Genomic DNA, 8,049 nt, shown 5'->3' on the forward strand with positions numbered 1-8,049 from the left:
GTTAAAGTCGCCGACTATTAAGAGTGTGTCATAGTTGTAATTAAAATTGACATTAAGTCAGAGAATTCCTCAAAGAAAGGCGCATTATATTTAGGAGGTCTATACACGGATAATACTAAAACGCGAGAATCTCCATGAATAACAACGAGATACTCAAAGGACTTCAATTAACCAAAACTAACATCTTTACATTTTAACCGGCTCGAGTAAATGTTTGCCAAGCCGCCCCCCTTTTTTCCCTGGCGGTCTGCACGAGTAAAACTGTAATCCGGAGGCGCAGATTCATTAAAACAGCTGCCGTCTGAGCTAAGCCACGTTTCACTTAGTGCAATAAAATCAATGTTTCTATCACTAATAAGATCGTTTATAAAAAATGTCTTGTTAGTTAAAGCTCTAACATTTAATAGTGCCATATTTAATGTTTCTGAGGGCAGAGCTGAATTTATATGCGTTATTGGTATTTGGAACAAAAACTAAGTTATTTTTGTTAACGCCGCTCTGTGTGTATTTTTTATGTAATCTACAATCGTTTTTATAGTTTTAATGCATTGTTGATCTGAAGTAGTAATTGCAATTAAATTATTGGTGTTTATGCCGCACTGCCTAGATTTTTTACATGCATTAGGATTGGTTATTAGATTATTAACGTGGCGCACTTTAACGGAAGACTGTGTTAAGCCATTATGTCCTATCAAAGCAGTAGCATTACGGAAGGGGTTTAAAGTAGAAGTAGACAGTCAAGATAGACGAATTACCTTAGCGATGTTTTCAGAGAGGACCCGGGCGCCAAATCTATTCGGATGCAGTCCATCCCGCTTGAAGAAGCGAGGCATTTCCCAAAAAGATCCCAGTTGTCAATAAACACGATGTCTTGAGTCTCGCAGAAGCCTCTCAGCCAGTTGTTCAAACCCAGCAGACGACTGTAGTATTCATTTGATCATCTGATGAGAGGTAGTGGACCCAAAATAAAAATTTTTGTCGATGGGGTCCTCTCTTTCGTGTCTTTAACTAGGGCTGCAAAGTCAGCCTTGAGAACCTCCGACTGTCGGTGCCTTATGCCGTGTAAAATAATGGATCCAACTGCCCTCTTGTGCTTCTCGTAGATGGTCGGCGCCCGTCTCATCACATCTCGGACTCGTGTACCGGGAAAACAAGAAACAAAAGATTTTCGATTAGGGCATGTGATATTGAGGTTTCGTACAATCGAATCACCTACCACGATTACATCACCCGGGGTTGAAGGCAAACTGGGGACGCGGAGAGGGTAGAACCGGTTCTGGATTGGTTGCTCGCCTGTGGCGATGGAGGTGTTCTAGCCTTGAACCCCCGCCTGCATAGCTGAAACCCACCGAGGTCTTAATCGGCGTTGTCGTTGCTCCTACGAGGCACGGGGGTGAAGCTTACTTGCCCTTGGAATTGAGTGGCACGAGGTGGGGTTGATGTTACGTCGACTTCAAATGTCGAGGATGGTTTATATAGCAGCCGAACCTTCAAGTCTCTGAGGTACCTTCGTCTGGACAGGAGTTTCTGAATCTGTTTGCCGAGTGCCTGGAGTTCTTCGACGACGACGGCACTGTCGGCCATTGTCTGCTTCTACTTCCGCTTCCGCTTCGTGATCTAGGAAAGAAAGAGAGAAAGAATGAGCAAGAAAACTGAAAGCCTCTCAATGACACAGCAAACCTTCTGGTAATGGCACATATTGATGTGCCAACCTGGAGAAGTTGGACTACCTGTGCAACCTCTGTAGGGTCCAGGTATCCCTCATGCTACCAGTAATGACACTGACCGTAGCCAAATGCAAAACTAGTGTAAAAACAGTCAGAAAAGATGAGGAGGTAAAAGCGTCAGTGGCCTTCACCTGTTAAACCATTCCTGTTTTGGGGGTCATCTCATTGCTGCCCCTCTAGTGCACCTGTTGTTAATTTCATTAACATCAAACCAGCTGAAACTGATTAACAACCCCCTCTGCTACTTAACCGACCAGATCAATAGCCCAGAAGTTTCATTGACTTGATGCTTTACTCTGATTAGAAACTGTTGAGCGCTGTGACAAACGGACGTCCTGTCCAGAATTATTGCCTACCTTGTTCTCAATGTTATCAGGATAATCTCTGGACCACTGCAACTCTGAAGTGGAATAACCAGGTCTGATAATGAGTATCCCTTGCATTCTGTCGCTCTGCCTCTTCCTGTTATGCACTTATCAACTGTTCAAACATTTTCTTGATGTCGTTTGGATCCATTGTTTTATAAAATTCTTCGGTACTCTCACCCCTCCTAAAATTTTGAAAAATGTGCTCTTTGTAAGTTAGAATCTAATACATTTGGAAAGATACAGAATATAAATACACATTTATAAAATGGGTAGAGTTTAACATTTAAGCTGAAGGGCCAGAGGAAAGTTACAATATTATCACAATATAAAGTTACAATATAAATTAAGTCTCACTTACATTGATCTGTCTAAAATGAACAGAAGTATCATTAACAATATTTGTGGCAAAATAAGTACATTGCCTTCTTGTTTTATAAATAAGTTAGGTTATATATACATAAACTTACATTTGGGGACATTCTGGGATTGGTTGAACTGTTTCGAAAGTGTGTTTTTCATTTTAAATCTACTGTATCACAAAGTCTTTCTTATTAATCAAATATTTTGTAACAGCGGTGCATGTGACATGTGATTAAGTTTTGCTGAAACTGCAGAACTGCTGTTTGTACAGGCAGCCCATTCAGGCATATGCAGGGGCCACAAAGACACATGCAACTGTGTGGATATTTTAATAGCTTGGACTGACTACTGAGGATCTGTAGCAGCTATTATTTGAAACAGTAAACTAATCCATAATTGAAGTCACACTGAAATTTTCTCAGTTTGTTGTAAGGATAAGTGACATGCAAGGGAAAGTTTCTTAGGATAGGATTGATTTAATTATAATTTTTTATTGAGTTTTAACATTGTTACAGTAGTTGTGGCTTTAGAAAGGTTGAGTAAAAAGTACTCTTTTTATTGGGCATTTATTTTAGTAACATAGTGCATTCTTTGGGTTATCCTTTCCACCCCTTAAACACTACCCATGATTTATAAACATAGTTAAAGATCTGAGTCTTAATGAAAATTATTAAGTCTAACATGATATATCCTCATTAAACTATAGATCATTTAAAACCATTTGCCACATTTTTATTATAACATTTATAAAATACTAGGGAGGCAAGCCCCCCTGGTGCCTTCAGCACCTCGACCATCAGCTAACTAAATCACCTAAATACAAACATTGGTGTTATGAATATATCATTTTTTTAATAGTTTGTTCCTGTGAAAGAAAATTTACTCGATCAAAAATAAAAACCACAACTTTCTTGATATTTTAGTTTATAATTTAAAAACAGAATAAGAATCTGAAAATCTAACAACATCACATTAAAGTTCTATAAATTCTGAAAAGAATGATATCAAACATATATATGTAGGTTTTAAAATGCCATACCATCCATCCATCCATCCATCCTCTTCCGCTTATCCGAGGTGGGGTCGCGGGGGTAGCAACTTGAACAGAGATACCCAGCCTTCCCTATTCTCAGCCACTTCTTCTAGCTCTTCTGGGGGAATCATGAGGCATTCCCAGGTCAGCTGAGAGACATAGTCCCTCCATCGTGTCCTGGGTCTTCCCCAGGGCCTCTTCACAGTTGGACGTGCCCGGAACACCTTACCAGGTAGGCGTCCAGGAGACATCCTGATCAGATGCCCGAGCCACCTCATCTGACTCCTCTCGATGCAGAGGAGCAGCGGCTCTACTCTGAGTCCCTCCCGGATGATTGAGCTTCTCACCCTATCTTTAAGGGAAAGCCCAGACACCCTGCAGAGGAAACTCATTTCAACCGCTTGTATTCGCAATCTTGTTCTTTCGGTCACTACCCATAGCTCATGACCATAGGTGAGGGTAGGAACGTAGACTGACTGATAAATTTAGAGCTTTGCCTTACAGCTCAGCTCCTTTTTCACCACGACAGACCGATGCAGAGCCCACATCACTGCGGATGCCACACCGATCCGCCTGTCGATCTCACGCTCCATTCTTCCCTCGCTTGTGAACAAGACCCAGAGATACTTGAACTCCTCCATTTGGGGCAGCATCTCGCTCCCAACCCTGAGAGGGCAATCCACCCTTTTCCAGTTGAGGACCATGGTGTCAGATTTGGAGGTGCTGATTCCCATTCCAGCCACTTCACACTCAGCTGCGAACAGATCCAGAGAGAGTTGATGATCACGGCCTGATGAAACAAATAGGACAACATCATCAAAAACCAGTGACTCAATCCTGAGTCCACCAAACCGGACCTCCTCAACACCCTGGCTGCACCTAAAAATTCTGTCCATAGAAGTTATAAATAGAAACAGTGACAAAGGGCCATACCATATTTATAAAATGAAAATACCATAAATATTTAGACAGACTGAAAGTTTTGTAACCATTTTACAGCTGAAGGTTTAAAACATTATTTGATGTTATTTTATATGAAGTTATTTTCATCTGTGCAAACTAGGTTTACATTTTCAACAAATAAATTCAGCCTTATGCTTCTTTAGTACACTAGTTCTTTTAATTATTAAATTAACAATATATTCTTCTATATCAAGAATAAATTGATAGTATGTTATTATGTTGTAAGCAACAAAAGGCAGATGATTATTATGTCCTGAAGTTTTGAACACTTAAAATGATTAGACATGTGAAATGCAATGACAAGTAATATTTAGTACTAAACAGCAGGTGTCAGTATGGGACTTAATAGACATTACAGTACAGTATATGCACTGTGCCAATGGTAATGTTAAATCATGGGTGTCAAGCTCAGATCTTAGAAGGCAATCCAGCCACTCTCTTAACTAGTACCCAATTATCACTGCTACTTATATTACGTTAATTTTAACGGATTTGCCTATTGAGATTCTTGGCCCTTAATTGTTTAATTTTCCGTAATGTCATTACAATAGTCCCTTGAAACAGATAATATAAAGGCATTGAAGAAATCCTAAACTGACAAACAGTATTAGTGTACGATATATTCTCTAAATATTAAATGGCATTGGATTGTAAATCTAAAGTCTGTATTACAGCTATTAAAGAAGGAGCATTTACTGTGAATCACGGTGAAAAGAGCCAAAATACATAAAATACTTTTAAGTATACAAGTGGCAATTTGGGTGTGATTGGTTCAAAGCAAGATTATGCAGCGTTTCCAGCTGGATAGCAACCAATATTTGTTTAGATAAGTTAGACAATGTAATTATCTAATGAAAACTTCTAATATCCAAGGAAAATTAATCTTACTGTACATGTTGCACAGAACAATATGTACAAGAACACTAGCACATTTCAACATAAAGAAAGCTGTTAATATGCAGTAAAACTACAGCCTTTTCATATATTATTGGAAACATTAATAACATGTAAAAATTACAAAACTTAAATATGTGTAAAAAATAAACTGATTTATTACTGGTCTTTTTCTATTTAGATTTTGGGTTACCTGAAAAGTGTTTTTAAAATATGTCATTGTTGAAAACAGAATTCTCACTACTAAGCAAGTTAACTTAACCCTAACAAGGACAACAAGTAATACAGCTACACAAAAGAAATAACTAGTCTAACACCATGTAATGAAAATTACCAAAAAATAAAAAGTTTCTTACCACTTGAGATGCTTTAATTAAATTGGATTTTTCTATGTTTTTGTAGGTGATAAAGCTCCTTAAACCTCATCAATCAGCACATTCATAGACACTGGAAACTGAATGCATCTTTTCACTTTTAAGGTGTACAATTGATCTTATAATCTGTCACTAGCACCTTTTCCTGGATATAATTAGCATGACCACATTTTTTGTACTGACTAGAAACTTGAAATAAACTGTATTTGCGTGTAACATCATGTAGCTCCTTATTGTGGCTTTAGTAGAGGAAACTGAAAGTTATTGGTCATCTTTACGTGAAATGAAACCAGAAACAAATTGAATTTATTTAGCTTTTAAATAAGATAAATTATATAAGATTGGTTTATATATAGATTTAACTTTACAGTACAGAGGAAGGAAGATGAAGTGTTGTAATAAGTAGGTTTAATAGGCTAGATAATATAATAATAAACACAAACCTTGTTTCAGTACCTGCCCACATTTTACATTCCCAATGTAACTTTTATTCAAGTCAAGTGTAATCATTGTGCAACTTCTGCCCTTAAAAATAATAATAAAAAAAAAACCAAACTATATAAAGTTTGATATGGACTGGGTAATGTGTTAGGTAATGGCCCCCACGTGCTTGTATGCATGCCTGACAACGTTTTGGCATACTCCTAATGAGATGACAGATAGTGTCCTGGGAGATCTCCTCCCATATCTGGACCAGGGCATCACTGAGCATCTGGGCAGTCTGAGGTGCAACCTGGCGTGATCAGATGGACCAAACCATAATGTCTTATTGGATTTTTATTTTTGTTTGTTTCATGTTCTATTGGATTTAACTCAGGTGAGTGTGGCAGCCAGTCAATGGTATCAATTCCTTCATCCTCCAGGAACTGCCTGCATACTCTCACCACATGAGGCTGCGTATTGTCGTGCATCAGGAGGAACCCAGGACCCACTGCAACAGCATAGGGTCTGACAATAGGACCAAGGATTTTATCCTGATACTTAATGGCAGTCAAGGTGCCGTTGTCTAACCTGTAGAGGTCCGTGCATCCTTCCATGAATATGTGTCCCCAGACCATAAATGACCCACCACCAAACTGGTCATTTTGAACGATGTTACAGGCAGCATAACACTCTCCACAGATTCTCCAGACCCTTTTACATCTGTCACATGTGTTCAGGGTGAACCTGCTCTCATCTGCGAAAAGCACAGGGTGCCAATGGTGGACCTGCCAATTCTGGTATTCTATGACAAATGCCAATCGAGCTGCATGGTGCCAGGCAGCAAGCACAGGGCCCACTAGAGGATGTCGGGCCCTCAGGCCACCCTCATAAAGTCTGTTTCTGATTGTTTGGTCAGAGACATTCACACCAGTGTCCTGCTGGAGGTCATTTTGTAGGGCTCTGGCAGTGCTCATCCTTTTCCTCCTTGTCCTTTTATAAGTGATGTATGAGAGACTTATTTTTTACTTTTTAGTACACTTTTTAACTTAATATAAGCATAGTATTTAAAAAGTATTTTTTATATATATATATTATTTTCAACTTTTTAGTCCTGGGTTTGTTTTAGTATAGATTTGTAATCAATATTTTAACACTTCCTTTAATATTTCTATTCGTTACTAGCGCCATCTATTGGTGAAATCTTTATTATTCATATGAAAATTTTATTTCTTAATTAACATGGATTAATTGATCAATTAGTAATACTGATTATTGGTTCATGTATTGTCATCAGAAGTGAGTAAGTGTGCAAAATGTCAAGTCATTTGGACAATAGGAAGTGGGTTAAATATCGATTAAAAGATTTGTACCAGACAACAAACAGGTGAAGTTAAAATAAGCGTGGTAATAAGTCAGAAAAGATGAGGAGGGAAAAATGTCAGTGGCCTCCACCTGTTAAACCATTCTTGTATTTGGGGTTGTCTCATTGTTGCCCCTCTAGTGCACCTGTTGTTAATTTAACTAACACCAAAGCAGCTGAAACTGATTAACAACTCCCTCAGCTACTTTACTGACCAGATCAATATCCCAGAAGTTTCACTGACTTGATGCTATACTCTGATTTAAAAGGGTTCCTTTAATTTTTTGAGCAGTATATACACATGCTCCTTCTTGACCACTCAGATGTGCTGATGAATCTGGTGATTCCACCTGTAAGTGGTATCAGATCTCAGTCCAGGCTCTTTTCATGTGTAGCTCCTTACAGGTAGAACGAGTTGCCCACCTATATTCGAAACTCTGACCCCTCAATGTGTTGAAGAAGACTCTTTTGTTTGCCAAATTTCTGTCTAAGTAATAGCTGCTAGGTTTGTAAATCTGAGTATTGGAACTTGTTTATATTTTGTTTT

General features: G+C 38.5%; 1 long non-coding RNA gene across 1 annotated transcript; it reads right to left on the reverse strand.

The window, feature by feature from the left end:
- Positions 1-1,579: 1,579 nt before the first annotated feature.
- LOC120518160 lies at positions 1,580-2,633 on the reverse strand. Its single transcript, XR_005631188.1, has 3 exons — positions 2,563-2,633; positions 2,084-2,277; positions 1,580-1,617 (listed from the first exon to the last, which is right to left on the reverse strand). It is a non-coding gene; the product is annotated as an uncharacterized LOC120518160 (long non-coding RNA).
- Positions 2,634-8,049: the final 5,416 nt, after the last annotated feature.

This window comes from Polypterus senegalus, chromosome 17 (assembly GCF_016835505.1).
Source record: "Polypterus senegalus isolate Bchr_013 chromosome 17, ASM1683550v1, whole genome shotgun sequence".
NCBI classification, from domain to species: Eukaryota; Metazoa; Chordata; class Cladistia; order Polypteriformes; family Polypteridae; genus Polypterus; species Polypterus senegalus.